This window comes from Pelophylax lessonae, assembly GCF_965119305.1.
Source record: "Pelophylax lessonae genome assembly, chromosome: 4".
Lineage (NCBI taxonomy): Eukaryota > Metazoa > Chordata > Amphibia > Anura > Ranidae > Pelophylax > Pelophylax lessonae.
The window spans coordinates 38,003,643-38,020,234 of NC_138771.1; positions in this window are offsets into that span (position 1 = coordinate 38,003,643).

Consider the following 16,592-nt stretch of genomic DNA (forward strand, 5'->3'; position numbering starts at 1 on the left):
TTAAATGCTTAGTCTCCTGGAAGGTGCACTCGGCCGCTGAGTGTACTGCGTACTATCTGAAGTGTAGTTAGCACCGGCTAAAGTTACTTTCTTCCAAGCGAGAAACAGATTTGGGCATGTGCCCTGCTCACCAAACGGCCTCTTTCTTCCCGAGCTCTCCACCTCCGATTTCTGTCACCAGCCGCGCTTGTGGTTAGATGTGGGCAACACCAGTCTCTGCAGAGCATCAATGGGTTCTCTGGGAAGGCTCCTTTACTGAAGATGAAATGCTTCCACTCCGTCACTTCAGGCCCAGGCTTCAGGCCTAGTCCGCAGCATCAGCCCACAGCACTTGCTTCCTTCTAGCTGTTGTGTCAGGAGACAAGAGAGAGAGCCTGGCTCCTCCCTTCCTTTATAAAGCTTCCCCCAAAAGGCTGTGCGGTGAAGCAATGCACCCTGGTGTTCCAACTGAATTGTGGGTATCGTAGTATCTGATGAACATCACCAAGCTGCAGTGTGGCAGTTTGGCCACTAGAAACTTCTGATGAAAACCACCAAGCTGCAGTGTGGCAGTTTGGCCACTAGATGGAGCCGAGTTCCTTCAAAATGTTATACAGTCTACTAATGAACAATTGTAAATGGGAGGATGCCCGCTACACACTCCCCCCACTTTAGAAACTTTGGTCCCCAAAGATAACGACAGCATGTATCCTGTCACATACGTTGGAAAAAAAAAACAATTAACTCATGCACAACGGTAAACCATGTCCCTTATCAGAAGCAGAGTTCAAACCCAACAACTGCACATTAAAACACAGGGCCGACAGCGGAACCTCCCACCAATTGTTGGGGGAGGGAAGGTGGTTCTGTTCACAAACCCCCGACACTTGAGTGGCTTGTACAGATGTGCCTGGGGGTGAGCTAGGGTTGTCCTCCACTAAATCTGCAGTGGAAGAACTAGGCTGATCAAGAGTTCTCTTAGAAGTAAGGACAGCTTCTTCCGAGCATTTCCCCAATTGGTCGTAAGTTAGTCTTTTGGGTGGGTGAATGACTCTTCTTTCCCTCTGTTCTTTGGGAGTCACAATCTTAGAAGTGCTGGAACCAGCCGCTCTTGGGGATTCTTCAAGAGCTTCCTCCTCTAGTCCCAACGCATTGGACTCTGGGGTTTCAGAAGCAGTTAATTCTTCTTCAGAGAAAGGTGCAACCTCCTCCTCAGGATCTTCACCATCAGCTACTTCTTCTGTAAGCATGTGGAAAGGCACAAATTCAGGAGCTTCTGCCCGAAGGGTTCCTCTTTCAACCAGTTCGGATGAAGACAGGTACGCAGTCGTGGGTTCTGGTAACTGAGATGACCACATCCAATCAGGTACCTCCTCTTCATCTTCCAGATCTTCAATTGGAGAATCTCCATCCCTCACATCTGGAAATGCTGTTTGAGATCTGGTAACTGGCCTGTGCCCTTGAGACGTTGAAGGGACTTCATGTGAGACTGGGTCAGGAGATAGGCGAACTGCTTCTGAGAGAGGTAATAGGTGGTTCCTATGCCAAGTCTTCAGTGGGCCCACTCTCCCTTCCGGCCTAATCTGATACACAGGAAGGTTTGGCAGCTGCTTACAGATGACATAGGGCTGGGATTTCCAACGGTCAGCCAACTTGTGTTTCCCAGGGATACCCAAGTTCCTCAACAACACTTTATCCCCTGGCTGCAAATCCTGGATCCTAACTTTCAGGTCAAAGTTTCTTTTATTTCTCAGCCCCCGTTGATCAGATGAGACTTGGGCTTTTTCGTAGGCCGTTTTTAGGCTCTTCCTCAACCGGTCCACATACCCCTTGTGAGATGCTGCTGAGGTGTGATCAGGTGATATGCCGAAAGCCAAGTCCACTGGCAGCCAAGCCTCCCGCCCGAACATTAATCGGTATGGGGAGTATCCTGTAACATCACTGACAGTACTATTGTAGGCATGTACGATGGCAGCTACATGTTTACTCCAGTGCTGTTTCTTTTCTGAGCTCAGGGTCCCCAACATGTTCAAAAGAGTCCGGTTAAACCGTTCAGGCTGAGCATCCCCTTGTGGGTGGTAGGGAGTAGTCCTAGTCTTTTGGATGCCTAACAAGTCTAGCAACTTCTTAATCAGCCGGCTTTCAAAGTCTCTTCCCTGATCTGAATGGAGGCGTTGCGGTAAACCATAGTGCACAAAGAACTTTTCCACTAATACTTTGGCCACTGTTGTGGCTTTCTGGTCTTTTGTTGGAAACGCCTGGGCGTATCTGGTGAAATGATCTGTTACCACAAGGACATTCCCTTGACCACTCAAGTCAGGCTCCAGGCAAAGGAAATCAATGCACACCAGTTCCATAGGCCCCTGACTTTGCAGATGGCCCATTGGGGCTGCTTGACGTGGCAAAGTTTTCCTCTGGATGCAGCGAGCACAAGAACGACAGTATCCTTCAACTTCACCCCGCATACAGGGCCAGTAAAACCTGTCTCTCACAAGTTGGAAAGTCCTTTCAGGCCCCAGATGACCATGATTGTCATGGAGAGCAGCCAAGACTCCTTCCCTGAATTTAGCTGGTAGGAACAGTTGCCACTTCTCTTCCAGATCATCAGAGGGGCCCCTTCGGTAGACCACCCCTTGGCGTATCTGTAGCCGGTCCCATTCTTTATGCAACAATCGGGCTTCCCGAGGGGAGTCTGTTAGAAGCAGCTCAGGGCGCTGAGTCTCTATGGCCTTCAGCAAAAGTTTCCCCAAAGGGTCTTTTAACTGCTCCTTCCTCAAGTCCCCTTTCGATAGCCTAGGCAAACCTTCTTCTTCAACCTGGGTCACCCTGCAATAACACCTGGGTACTCCAGCAGCTGAGACCCCAATCTCTTCGGCTCTTGCTCCTCCACTGGATCGAAATTCCGTTCCCTGACATAGGGCGCGCACTCCCTCTGAGGTCAAGTGGGCCCATTCTTCAGTAGGATCGTTGGGGGCATGAGACCTTCTGGAGAGGGCGTCTGCATCCCTATTCCCAACACCTGGTCGGTATTTTAAACTGAACATAAAGCTAGAGAGAGCGGCTAACCACCTATGTCCTGTAGCGTCCAGTTTGGCAGTGGTCAGCAGGTAGGTAAGTGGATTATTATCCGTTTTGACTATGAATTCTGCTCCATATAAGTAATCTTTCAGTTTGTCTACTACAGCCCACTTCAAGGCCAGGAATTCCAGCTTGTGTGCGGGGTAATTCCTCTCGGAAGGTATCAGACTTCTGCTCACATAAGCAACGGGCCGCAGGTGACCGTCATGCTCCTGGTACAACACCCCACCTAGCCCATCTCTGCTGGCATCGACATGTAGTTCGTAGGGTTTTGAGGGGTCTGCGTAGGCCAACACAGGGGCAGTGGTCAGGCTCTTCTTCAACTGAATGAAGGCTTCCTCACATTTCGAGGTCCACTGATCCTGAATAGATTCCTTGGGCTTTCTAGGCCCCATGGCGGGTTTCACTGGTTTGACTAGTTCTGGAACATCATCTTCCCCTTCGGTTCTGAGTAATTCATTGAGGGGTCGGGCAATTTTGGCAAACCCTTCCACAAATCTCCTGTAATAGGAGCAGAAACCCAGGAATGATCGGAGCTCAGTCACATTTGTGGGCCTCGGCCAGGAAGTAACAGCATCCAGCTTCTCTGGGTCGGTGGACACTCCTTCTGCAGACACAATGTGACCCAGGTAATGGACCGAGGACTGGTAAAACTGGCACTTCTCCGGAGAAAGTTTCAGGCCTTCTTCATATAACCTCTTTAGGACCTTTTCCAACCTCTCTTCATGCTCTTCTAGGGTTCTGCCGAACACAATAATATCATCCAAGTATACCAGTACCTCTATCAGGTTCATATCTCCAACAGTTCTCTCCATCAGTCTTTGGAAGGTGGCTGGGGCTCCTGACAACCCTTGAGGCATGGGGTTAAACTCAAAGAACCCCACGGGGGTGATGAAGGCTGTCTTCTCCCTATCCTCAGGGTTCATGGGGATCTGGTAGTATCCGCTCTTCAAGTCCATCACACTGAACCACTTGGCCCCTGACAAACTTTGTAAAGCGTCTTCAATCCGGGGGGTGGTATACTGGTCTGGAATAGTCCTTCTGTTCAGTGTTCGGTAGTCGATACAGAGCCTCAGGGACCCAGTTTTCTTCCGGACTACCACTATTGGAGAAGCGTACGGGCTCCTGGATTCTCGAATAATCCCTGTTCTCTTGAGTTCCCCCAACTGCTCCCGTAGATCTTCTAAGTCACCCAAGGGAACCCGTCGGACTCTCTCCCGAAAGGGTTTATCTTCATGTAGGCGGATATTATGGGTGGCACTCTTTGCACACCCCACATCGAATTCATCTCTAGAGAATATTTCTTTCCATCGAATCAGTTGGGCCCTGGCTCTCTTCTTCCATTCCGGTGGGAGGGCCGTATTTCCAGAGCAGAGCTCCTCTATGGTGATTTCGCCCCCGTCTTCCCTCTTCAAATCTGATGGGGCAACTGGGGTGGCCGGGTTCACCTGGCCCAACAGCACCCTGGCCGGCACCTTCACCGGAGTAGTAGCAGTATTTCTGACACTCACCAAAACCTTCCCATGACTTTTCTGTAATGCCTTCAATGGGATCACTTCGGGGATCACTTCTATCCCTTTCTGTGCCTCCGATGGGCCTGATTCAAGAACCATGAAAGGGCCTGGCTGCTTCCAAGTGAGCTTGACAGAAGCCCTCAAGCAGGTCACCTCTCCTGGCTGCAACACCTTCTCTGTTTTATCCAGCTTCCAGATCTTTCCAACTCCTTCGGCAGGGGCCTTCTGTTCCAGACCTAGACGTTGATAGGCCTGCCTTAACATGGGATGAACTTTCAGAGTTGGGGCATCCTGTCCCTGGACTAGTTGTGTCAGCAATCGCCTGACTAGGTCAGTGTTGGTCCCTATAATGAGGGAACTCTTATTGGCCCCTGGTGGGCGAGGGCATACCACTGCTAAAGTATCGAAGGTTTCAGCTTTGCCGGCCAAGGAGGGGTCAAAAGTTAATTTGATTGGCAAATACCCGTCATAGGGAAAACTTTGTGTTCCAATACCCCATATCTCCAGGTCTTCCAGCCTCTGCAGGGGCAGATGTTTGAGGTGTCTATCGTAGAAATCCCTATACAGGAGAGTCACCTGGGCTCCTGTGTCCAGTAAAGCCTTTGTATAAATTCCTTCCACTTGGATTGAGACTACAGGGGAAGGCCCCACTAGCTTGACAGGAAATTCTTTTGGAGTAGCCCTTCTGCCGGGCTCAGCTACCTGCACCCGTACTCCTTTCCTTTTTGAGTTTCTACCGGGCCTCATCTCCTCCTGGGCCTGGTGTGCATTGATTTCCCGCCTCTTATCGGCCCAAGTCGTGGAATGAGAGGCATTTAAAGAGGGCCTTACTCCCTGACTGTGGCTCTTAAATTTAAGGGATCTCTTGGAGTCCATTAAAACTGTTGGGCGCCCGGTTGACTCCTTCACCGGAGCCCTCTGAAGTTTTCCGCCGGCTTGCGGTGTTTGAAGGCAGCCTCCTCTGGACTGGGACATACTCCTCTGACATGCCCTACCCCTCCACAATTGAAACAGGTTATCGGCCTCCTAGGTTTCTGTTCTGGTTCAACACTGGAACTAGGGTGTTTAGCAGGCTTCTCTTCTGTGTTTCTATTAGATAGAGCAGATGCCTGACTGTTCAGGATGGATACCATTTCTATTAGCTGTGACACCTGAGTCTTTAAGAGCTCAACTTGTGAGTCGCCTTCTTCCGCACTTATCACTCTAACTCGGGCGGTTGTTTCCTGTTCTTGGCTCTTCCTTTTGTTATCCAACATGACCTCTTCTTCCCGGACCATCCTGATCAGATCAGGGTACTCCAGGATGCCACCGTCCTGGCGAGTTCGCAACAGTATAGCAATAGGGTCTAGAGGTTGAGCTCCCCTCAGCACCTGTTGTGCTCGAGTCTCATCCACCTTCCGGGGATCCAACCCTTTTTTTAACAGAATCTGATGTATGATCCTATCCAGACGCCCGATGAATTCAGACAGTTTTTCTCCTTCCTTCTGGTAACAGTGCTCCAGTTGGTAAAGAAGTTCAGTAACCTTTTCTGTCTGGCCAAACACATCTTGTAGAATATCCAGATAGTCTTGTGCAGTACAATCCTTCTTGCTTAGCTTGAGGTTGCGTACGGCCTCCAATGCAGGCCCCTTCAAACTCTCTGTGATTCGCTGCTTCTTATGCTGTTCTGGTATCTCCCACTCCTCCAAGGCCTGAGTAGCGTTATCTAGCCACTCCTCGAATCCATCTTCCACTGAGGGTACAGGTTGCTTCCCAGAAAAAGTCCTGAGCTTCCTGTATCCAGCCATCAGATAGTTTGGAGGATCCTTGTTACATTTGGCTACTATTTCCCCCAGGACAGCGCATAGTTCTGAGCTAAGGGTAGTCAAAGGTGGTGCACTGAATCCCTCCTTTTTGGCACTTTCTTCTGTGCTCAGTCCCCCTGTAGTAGTGGGTATAGGGTCTTCCTCTTCACCTTCTGGGTGTATCAGGAATAACTCTACTTGATCTATAGTTTTTATGCTGGTGCCCTTGAAGTGATCTGGGACCCCCTTCTTCCATTCACACAATACGTAGGTGTGTTGATTGGTGGTATCTGTCCTCATGTCCATCACCCAAAGTTTCCTGTCCTTGGAATATGTTCTCAGAACTGAGAGTAGTTGTTCCTCTGTCCAGTTCTCTCCCTTGATTCCAATCACCAGACCATGGCCGATAAGGACATTTTCTTCTCTGCACCACCGGGCTGCAGCGGCAGGGTCCATTTCTGTGCGATCAGCGATTTTGTCACTGAGAGGGAACTGTTGCAGGACCGTAGATATCCCGGACGAGCCCCCACGTGTAGCACCACCCCCGCAGGAGCTGCTGATTAGATTATTGGGTCTACGTCCTGCCTTCCAACCCCTGAAATTGGCTCGAACCCTCCCTAGGCACAACTGACACGAAATGGGACTATAATACCAAATGGCTACAGGAGAACACAGTTCAGGATATATCACCCCAATAAGTAATAATAACTTGTTACCTTTCTTCAGCCGCAGTCCCTCTGGGTGACACAAGGTGCAACACACAGACTTTTGCTTAACCAAAGTAGCTTTACTGAGAGTTAAAGTACAAGTTGACTTCAAAAGACATCACAAGAGTCAACTAAGAAAGATAAAGTTATTGACACAATAATAAACAATATAATTAAGATAGCTATTTTTGTATACTTATGCAACTAAAAGATAACTCATAGGCTTTCTTTTACCCAATTCAGGCTATACTTTACACACGTCTAGTCTCTTGTATCAGGTAGGCAGAACCTATTTGAATCCCATACACAGTTCCTTCCTTTTGGTTTGGAATCTTCGCTAGCAATCGTTGGTGCACAAGCTATTTGTAATCCAAAAGTAAGGATATATAGTCAAAAGGGGTGAGAAAAAAAAGTTACAATCACCCGCAATGTTACTGCGTAATTGGGCATATTAATCTTCTTAGTGGTGCATATATAGGCCCCTGACACCTTATGTACTTGTGTTTAAATGCTTAGTCTCCTGGAAGGTGCACTCGGCCGCTGAGTGTACTGCGTACTATCTGAAGTGTAGTTAGCACCGGCTAAAGTTACTTTCTTCCAAGCGAGAAACAGATTTGGGCATGTGCCCTGCTCACCAAACGGCCTCTTTCTTCCCGAGCTCTCCACCTCCGATTTCTGTCACCAGCCGCGCTTGTGGTTAGATGTGGGCAACACCAGTCTCTGCAGAGCATCAATGGGTTCTCTGGGAAGGCTCCTTTACTGAAGATGAAATGCTTCCACTCCGTCACTTCAGGCCCAGGCTTCAGGCCTAGTCCGCAGCATCAGCCCACAGCACTTGCTTCCTTCTAGCTGTTGTGTCAGGAGACAAGAGAGAGAGCCTGGCTCCTCCCTTCCTTTATAAAGCTTCCCCCAAAAGGCTGTGCGGTGAAGCAATGCACCCTGGTGTTCCAACTGAATTGTGGGTATCGTAGTATCTGATGAACATCACCAAGCTGCAGTGTGGCAGTTTGGCCACTAGAAACTTCTGATGAAAACCACCAAGCTGCAGTGTGGCAGTTTGGCCACTAGATGGAGCCGAGTTCCTTCAAAATGTTATACAGTCTACTAATGAACAATTGTAAATGGGAGGATGCCCGCTACACAACCAAATGTTCCAGGTTTCAGATGAGTGGACACTAGGGACACCTTAAGTTCATTTTTTCCCCCTAAAATAACAAGCCTTTATATCCAAGTTAAAATTCTATAGTGGGTGTATCGGACTTTTAAGGCACCAACACAGTTTTTCTGGGGTTGGGCTTGGCCCCTTAGTTCCAGTGAAGGGAACACTTAAGACATCAGAATACCAAGTCAATTTTGACAATTTCGTGCTCCCAACTTTCTGGGAACAGTTTGGGGATGGCCCCTTCCTGTTCCAACATGACTGCGCACCAGTGCAAAAAGCAAGGTCCATAAAGACATGGATAAGCGAGTTTGGGGTGAAGGAACTTGACTGTCCTGCACAGAGTCCTGACCTCAACCCGATAGAACACCTTTGGGATGAATAAGAGCAGATATTGCGAGCCAAACCTTCTCTTCCAACATCAGTGACTCACCTCACAAATACGCATTTTGTCAAAGTACGGTAGAAAATATACATCCAGTCAATCTGGTCCTGCACCATCACCCTAAGATAGCATAGCCAACAAAATTTTTGTAAGGAAAAGGGCTATATCGGTGTTGGACAACCCACTTTGAGGGACAAATACTGACCTATTAGTATGTAAAAAAATATATTTTATTCAAGACAATTCTAATAAAATACCATACAACAGTAGTACAGTAAAGACATAGCAAAAACATGTGTTGACCGCTAATTTACACCCTGCCCCACCAAGCCCCACACAGGTGCACAGAGAAGATGCCCTATAATGGTGCAAGGTTGGGGTATCCAATGCATTTTGCCTACAAGGCTTCTTCAGGGAAATGTAGGTGTAGAGGATTCACAATGTCAACATACTAAAAAAGAAAAAGAAAAAAAGAACAAATATAATATAAAAGCAAAGAAAATATCAGTCAACTTTAAGGCATAATCTCTAAGCGATAGGTCATATACATAACACATGTTGCAAATATGAACAAATCAATATTCCAATCAATATCAATCAATCAATCAATAAATCATATATAATCCAGATGTGATAATACTTACAAAGCAGACATGGTCCCATGTTGAAAAAGGATATAGACCACTTGCAATCAATTTTAAAGCTGGATCGCCAGTATATGAGACCAATTCACAGTTGTCCCAGAGCCTCTTATAGAGAATAGATGATATTGTTTCCCCCCAATACAGGGTAGATTGTCAATATCATATCATAGTTCACTGGTCAATAGTTAGACTTTAGCAACAACAGAACATCCATGTCTTAATGTATATGACAGATGCGTTCTGAGTTTACCTTTCTTCAGGGGCAAATTTGAACACCATTGATAGACATATGTAATCAGCCCATGCCAGAGGCGTAACTTCAGGGCCCCGGTGCAAGAAACCATGAAGGGCCCCCCAGACCCCTGGCCGGGGCCCTTCCCTTCAAGCCCAGGGCTCTTCCCACTAATCCTGGGGCCCTTTATTATGGTCCCGCAGCAGGATCCTTTCACAAGTTCTGCAGTGGGCCCCCTTCCTGCAATCTTCGGGCCTTCCCACAGTGGTGCAATGCCAGGGCCCGGTCGCAAGTGTGACCTTTGTGATCCTGGAAGTTCACCCACTGGTGTCAGTAGTTTTTATTTTTTGGTATTTTAATTGTATTATTTTTTATCATTTTATTTTATTTTTTTATAATGTCACTGACGATGACTCTGTCCATTCAGAAAAGGAAAGAGCTGGTAAATTACATATTTACCAACCCCTTCCTAGATCTCTATTGTGAGTTGTGACACATCTCCTGCAGCAGCCGGCAGAAGAGGGAAGGGAGCACTGTGGTGGTGGTGGTGGGGGGGGCAGCACAGTAGGGGTGGGGACCAGGGGAGCACATAGAGGCCCAGAGACAGCAGAATACAAGTGAACTGAATAGGAGGAGTAGCGGGACAGCATACAGAGGAACCATTCTCCTCCATTTTCCTCCTGCAGCTACAGGAAGAAAAAGGAGGACAGTGATTTCTCTATATGCTGCCCCCGCCAACCCTCCTATCCAGGTGTACAGGGGAGCCGCACAGGCCCCCTGGAGCATGGGGCCCGGTAGCAATTGCAACCCCTGCAACCCCTGTAGTTACGCCCCTGGCCCATGCAAGAATTCAAAAACAGCCCAGTTTATGCACTCCAATGGTGGTCAGATCCTAAGGGCAAGGGGTGTGGGGAAGCGCGCAGAGATCCAAGGGTCTTAGGGACAGTAGGGACACAAAAAAGCACATTGATGGTAACAGTGGTCTGGAATTATTTTTTAATATGAAGAACATCCAATGAATTCTTTAGACATTATAAGATTTAGGGACACCATGAAGGAGTTTTTTTTTGGCATAGACCATCAATAGCAAAGTTTAGTTAAGGCCTAGGTAGTCCTATATGGAGAAGAAGTGTGCAAATGTCATTGCCCTTTTTCCCCAAATGTTATTGTGGCATCTTTTCCTTTTATGAATGTTAAATATAGTCATTATTTTTAACAGCATGATGTCTGTAGCTTTCAGCTTAAAAGATCCTTGGGAGCAGATATAGTTGTAAAGACTGGTTATGCAAATCTCTGTGAATTACAAGCAGTTTCATGCAGTGTCTCATTTTATGGCAATCAGATTCTCTTGAATATGAAAGAATGAGTCATTTCTAGGAGATCATCAAATGAAAAAGAAAAGAGTGCTTAGTGCTATACTTTATGTCCATTCTCTAGACATGCTGGTGAAATTGCACTTTAATGGGCTTTATGTATATGGTACACGTTTGGTCTATTATATTGGGTTGCTTTTATTCTAGAAAGGGGAAAAAAAGTGATCAGACCATATCAATAAAGGTGGACCTGAAAAAGTGATGTTTTGCTACGTTATAGAGAACATCTAAAAATTACAATCCCTGATGCTGGCTTTACACCTCTAGAAATTCTTTTGAATGGTCGGATGAAAAAGTATTAAAATCTACTATAGCCTTCATGGACTTGACTTATGACTTTTTGTTCAAGTAACAAGTCAATGTCTCGATTTTCATAGAAAGATTTTGGTGAGTGCGGAAGTGATCTAATGCTGCACGCGAACTTCAGATCTTCCTACCTTACCCCACCCTTCCTACCATGGAACTGTTAGATTGTGCAAATCTCGATTTGTCTTTGTGGAGAGCCACTGAATTGTGGAGTGTGTGGATAAAAGCCAGAGGTGTATTGCTAGAGTGATGCTTGGAGTTTTGGTCCCTCAAAATCAAAAGAAGTAGAAAAAGAGAATGTAAATCAACTCTGTGTATGAGGGCCCTCGGAACCTAAAGTGCCCTTGCCCCCCCAGGGCTAAATCTGGACCTAGGTATGGCTAAACTGTTTAACCACTTGAAAACCAGCCTGTATATACCCCTTGTTACATGGCCATGTTTCAGTTTTCAGTGCTAGGATAGTTTGACTGACAATTAAATTACTCGGTCATGCAAAAGTGTACTGTGACAAACTCACTCAGGACAGGAGCTTTTGGAGGGGACTGCAGGCTTGCCTCTTGCCTACTGACTATGGGCCCTGGCTTGTGAGGGAACACTACTCTTTGTGGGGTGTATGATGGGGGACCCTTGGAGTAATGTTACTTTGGATTCAAGTTCACATCTCCCCACGACACACAGACTCTGGGACTCTAGGCCTAGTATCCATGTTAAAGGCCTAGATGCCTATTGCCAATAGGGGACTGCTCCACACAGTCAGACTCATGGCAGATGCTAATGTCATCAGCTCAACCACCTGTCTTCCACACAGCGTTGATTGTGCTGATTAACTCACCTATTGTCTACTGTGGGTATGTGTTTACACTTATAATAATGTGTATTGAGCTTGATGACAGGAAGTCTGCTAGTTAATTAGCTCAAGTTAATTAAATCACTGTCATCTATTAGTTGCTAGTGGAAAAGTAGAATACTGTTTGTGTTGGTTGTTCCTTAGATATGTTAATTATGTTTCTATACACAATTTCATCTGCATATGATAATGTAATCAGGCACCTGACCTGGTGGGGTATATATTCGGTGTAAGTTTGTGCAATAATTGTTCCAGATCTTATAAAACCAATTTTGTTGGCTAGTTTTGTATGGGGGCTGCTAGAATATCTGATAACTATGTTCAAGACTGAAGGAAACGGTATTCTGACGGAAGCCCACAAACACATTGTGGGTTTTGGTTCTGTTACATGTACCCAAATTAATTTTGCATAATTTATTTAGACAGATAGACCTCTTTCACAGGGGTGGACCGATCGGGTCCACCTGTCAGTTTTTTTAAGTGGACCCATTGGACCACCTATTGCCCTCTATGGAGCATGTGTCCGATGACATCCGCCAACATCCGATTCAATCTTGTCCACTAAAAACAGACGGATGGGGATCAGTTACCCATACATCTGGTGGATCAGATGACAATTGGTTGGAAACAGACAGGTGGTCTGTTTCCATCTCACAGTCCGTTGTGGACAGTGATGTGCCAGAAAGAGACATCAGAATCGTCGCTGTCGTCACTTTCCATACCTGATGACGAATTTTCCCATGAATCGCTATCGCTCAGTTCTTCAAGTAACTCAGTTTCGCTGTCCCTGTTTTCCAGTTCGTCTAAAAGTGCTTTTGCGCAAAAATGGTCATTCAAAAATTTTCAGGCACAAAGCACTGGAAAAGCACAGGCAGGGCACTGGAAAAGTCACCAGGTGAAATCCTGTGGTGAAATGGCATGATACAGTGTAATCCGTTAGGATCACAGCTTGGTATCATATCATTTGGTGTATTTACACTTTTGAATTTGCCGCTGGTTCCACCCCCCTACGTCACAACGCTTGCAGGGAAGAGAACCGTAAGGCAAGTGCCGGCAATCGGCCGCGCACAGATTTGGGAGAGAGTGTGAGGCACAGGGAAGGTGAGTAACGTTCTGGGGTAATCCTGAGTATGGCTCGGGGTTACCGCTTTTGGTACTGAAACCCTGAAACCCGGAGCCACACTCAGGAATACCGCCAGGGAGGTTAAAATAATGACCATGTTATACTTACCTGCTCTTTGCAATGGTTTTGCACAGGTCAGCCCTCATCCTCCTCTTCTCAGGTCTGCTACTGGTGCTCCTGCCCCCCCCCTTTTCCCCGCCCAGTGTTCCCATAGGAAGCTGCTTTCTATGAGGGCACTCGTGCATGCTCAATCTCCTGCTGGGTTGTTTGCATCTATTCAGACACACAGTCCGACTGCCCCCTCCCCCCCTGCTCTCTGCTCACAGGTTTTGACTGACAGCAGCAGGAACCAATGGCTCCGGCTGCTCTCAGCCAAGCCTGTCAGACAGGAAAGGGGAGAAGAGCTGCTGCTGCAGACATACACAGCACTGGATTGAGATTGGGCTGAGGTGAGTATTTTAGGGGGGCAGGGGGTTGCTACTACTGTAATAACGGTTGTTTACCCTAATGCAGAGAATGCATTAGGTAAAACATTTTTTACCTTTACAACCACTTTAATATTCAAAGCATACTTACCCATCCATCTATGCCTCCATGCTTTTTTTAGTTTTCCCCTAGCATTTCTGGGTCATGGCCATCTTGAGTAAGGGCAGATGATTCATGTAGCATTTACATCCTGGAATCCATCTGCCCCTAACTCAAGCACCTTTTTGATGAATTAAGAGTGGAGACTGCAAGCCAGGCCTTCTTGTCCACATCAGTGCCTGAACTCACAAATGCGCTTCTGGAAGAATGGTCAAACATTCCCATAGACACACTCCTAAACCTTGTCTCAATACTTTTGTCAATATAGTGTATGTATCGAAGTTAAGACAGAGGAGTAGTCACAGGAAATTTGGGTGGTAAATCATATTCCTCGTGGGATGCTTATGATGACATTCTTTCTCAAGAAATTTCAATAAACTTGATTGTAACCATTAAGTGATTTCTCTGACCATTAATACTACTGTGGCTGGGGATTATATGGGGAATGTATTACGGTATATTTACAGTATATTTTTATTACGTTATTTTTATTACGTTTAATCCCAGCTGTTATGGGTGCGTTTATTTTAGACTGAGAACTAATCAGAACATATAACCCCCTTTTTCCCCTGAAGAAGCCCATCTGGGTGAAACACGTTGGGTTCTTGTCTGTGGATATTTTTTATCAATAATAAAGTATAACTAAAAGCAAAACTTTTTTCATAGTTATGGAGAGAGTGGAGAAGGATGAGAACGCTTATCGGTTTCTATTGCTGTCTTTACCCCTCTCTATGTATTCGATTTACCATTATTATTGAAAGTGAAAGTGAATGAAAATCACAAATTTTGGGTTGTCCCCAGAAAAGTAATAGAGGGGAAATCTTCCAATGGGGACACTAGTTCTGGTGACCTGGGGCTCCCCAATGAATTCCCTTAATTTGCAAGGATTTCCTCTTACTTCCTGTTTGGCTATGGGACAGGAAGTGAAGGTAAATGCAATGGAACATTGATGGAGTAAAAAAAAAAAAAATTGACAGGGGTTATACCCTTCCCTTGCTCCATCCAAAATGAAAAAAAAAAGTGTTGCCTTTAGTTTTACTTTAAGTAGCCAAATAATTGACAATATATTGGCAATGTGGATTAGAGACATCATTGTATGGTAATATATTTAGTGGGGTTGATGCTCTGTAACATTTCTTATACTACGTGTGCAGGATTTTGAAGATTGGGTTTTTGTACCCCTTTGATTTTGTAGATTTCTGAAATAAAGGAGATTCTTTTTAACATGTGTTGATCGTCTTTCTGAGAGACCACCCACCTGAAAATCCTCATTTTAGAGTTTTGTGGTGTATTCTGCTATTTGAATAGAGTTTAGTTCCACTTTAACCACTTAAGCCCCGGAAGATTTTACCCCCTTCCTGACCAGGGGGTTTTTTGCGATTTTTTACTGCGTGATTTTAACGGCGTGGTCGTGCGACGCTGTACCTAAACAAATTTGACGTCCTTTTTCTCCCACAAACAGAGCTTTCTTTTGGTGGTATTTGATCACCTGTGCGATTTTTTGATCATGCGCTATAACCAAAAAAAGAGCGTAAATTTTGCAAAAATAACAATATTTTTCACATTTTTTTATATGAAATTCCCCCCAAAAAAATGTAAAAATCAAAATTTTTTAACATTTTCGGCCAATTTGTTTTATGCTACATATGTTTGGTAAAAAAAAAATTGCAAAAAGCGTATTTTGATTGGTTTGCGCAAAAGTTATTGCGTTTATTAACTAAGGGAAAGATTTTTGTCATTTTTGGTGTTTTTTTTTTAACGAGTAATGGAGGCGATCTGCGATTTTTTTTGGGTGACTGCGAAATTGCAGCGGACAGATCGGACCCTTGACTGACATTTTTGACACTTTTGGGGTTACCAGTGACAGTACTACAGTAATCAGTGCTATACATATGCACTGTTACTGCAAAAATGACACTGGCAGGGAAGGGGTTAACTGTATTGGAGAGGGAGGGGTTAAGTGTGTCCTAGGGCTAGGGGCGTGCTTCTAACTGTGATGGGACCTGGCTACTAGTGTAAAAACAGAGATCAACGGTCCTACATAGTAGAACCGTCTGATCTCCATTTTTACACAGGGAAGAATGACAGGCGGCTTGTTTACATCAGCCGCCTGCCTTTCTCCCTTCCCGCCGAACGATCGTGAGTGACCGGCGGACATCGGGTCCGCCGGTCACACGCACTGACTTGTCTGGGAACGATCCAGGGCGCGCGGGCGCGCGCCTCAGCTGGCACGCTCTCGCCCGCTATTGGCTCACAAGCCAGTGAAAGGCTAGTGACGTATATATACGACACTTTGCCTGGCCGGGGCTGACCGCCGCAGTATATGTACTTGCGGCGGTCGGCAACCGGTTAAGAGAACATTGCTGCCAGTAGCCATAATATGCAGTTTGGTTTGCCATGATTATTTTAATTGATTACATAAAACTAGTGATCGACCGATATAGTTTTTGTAATGCCGATACCAATATTTTGGTCATCGGATATCGGTATCGGCCGATATCAGCCGATATTTTCGGACATTTAAAAAAAAACATTTTTTTCTCAGGTACTGTTGTGGAGGGATCTGGGGGTCTAAAAGACCACAAACCCCTCCTCTGCACTTAAAAGCATTCAAAATCAAAACGCCAAGTTTGGCTGTTTTGAATGCTTAGAAGAAAAACCATGACCATGAACTATAAATTGTGCATGCAGCTTGAAACAAGAGACATGAAGTATCATCATAATGTAAATTGATTTAATTAAATGCAGCAATTGTTCACAAATTGTAACATAGCACAGACAAAGAATATCATGCATGTAGTTCCAATAAGCAGAGCATGTTGGGAGCTGTACAAATGAGTATTACAGGAGTATTAAAATGGTTGTAGGGACAAAAA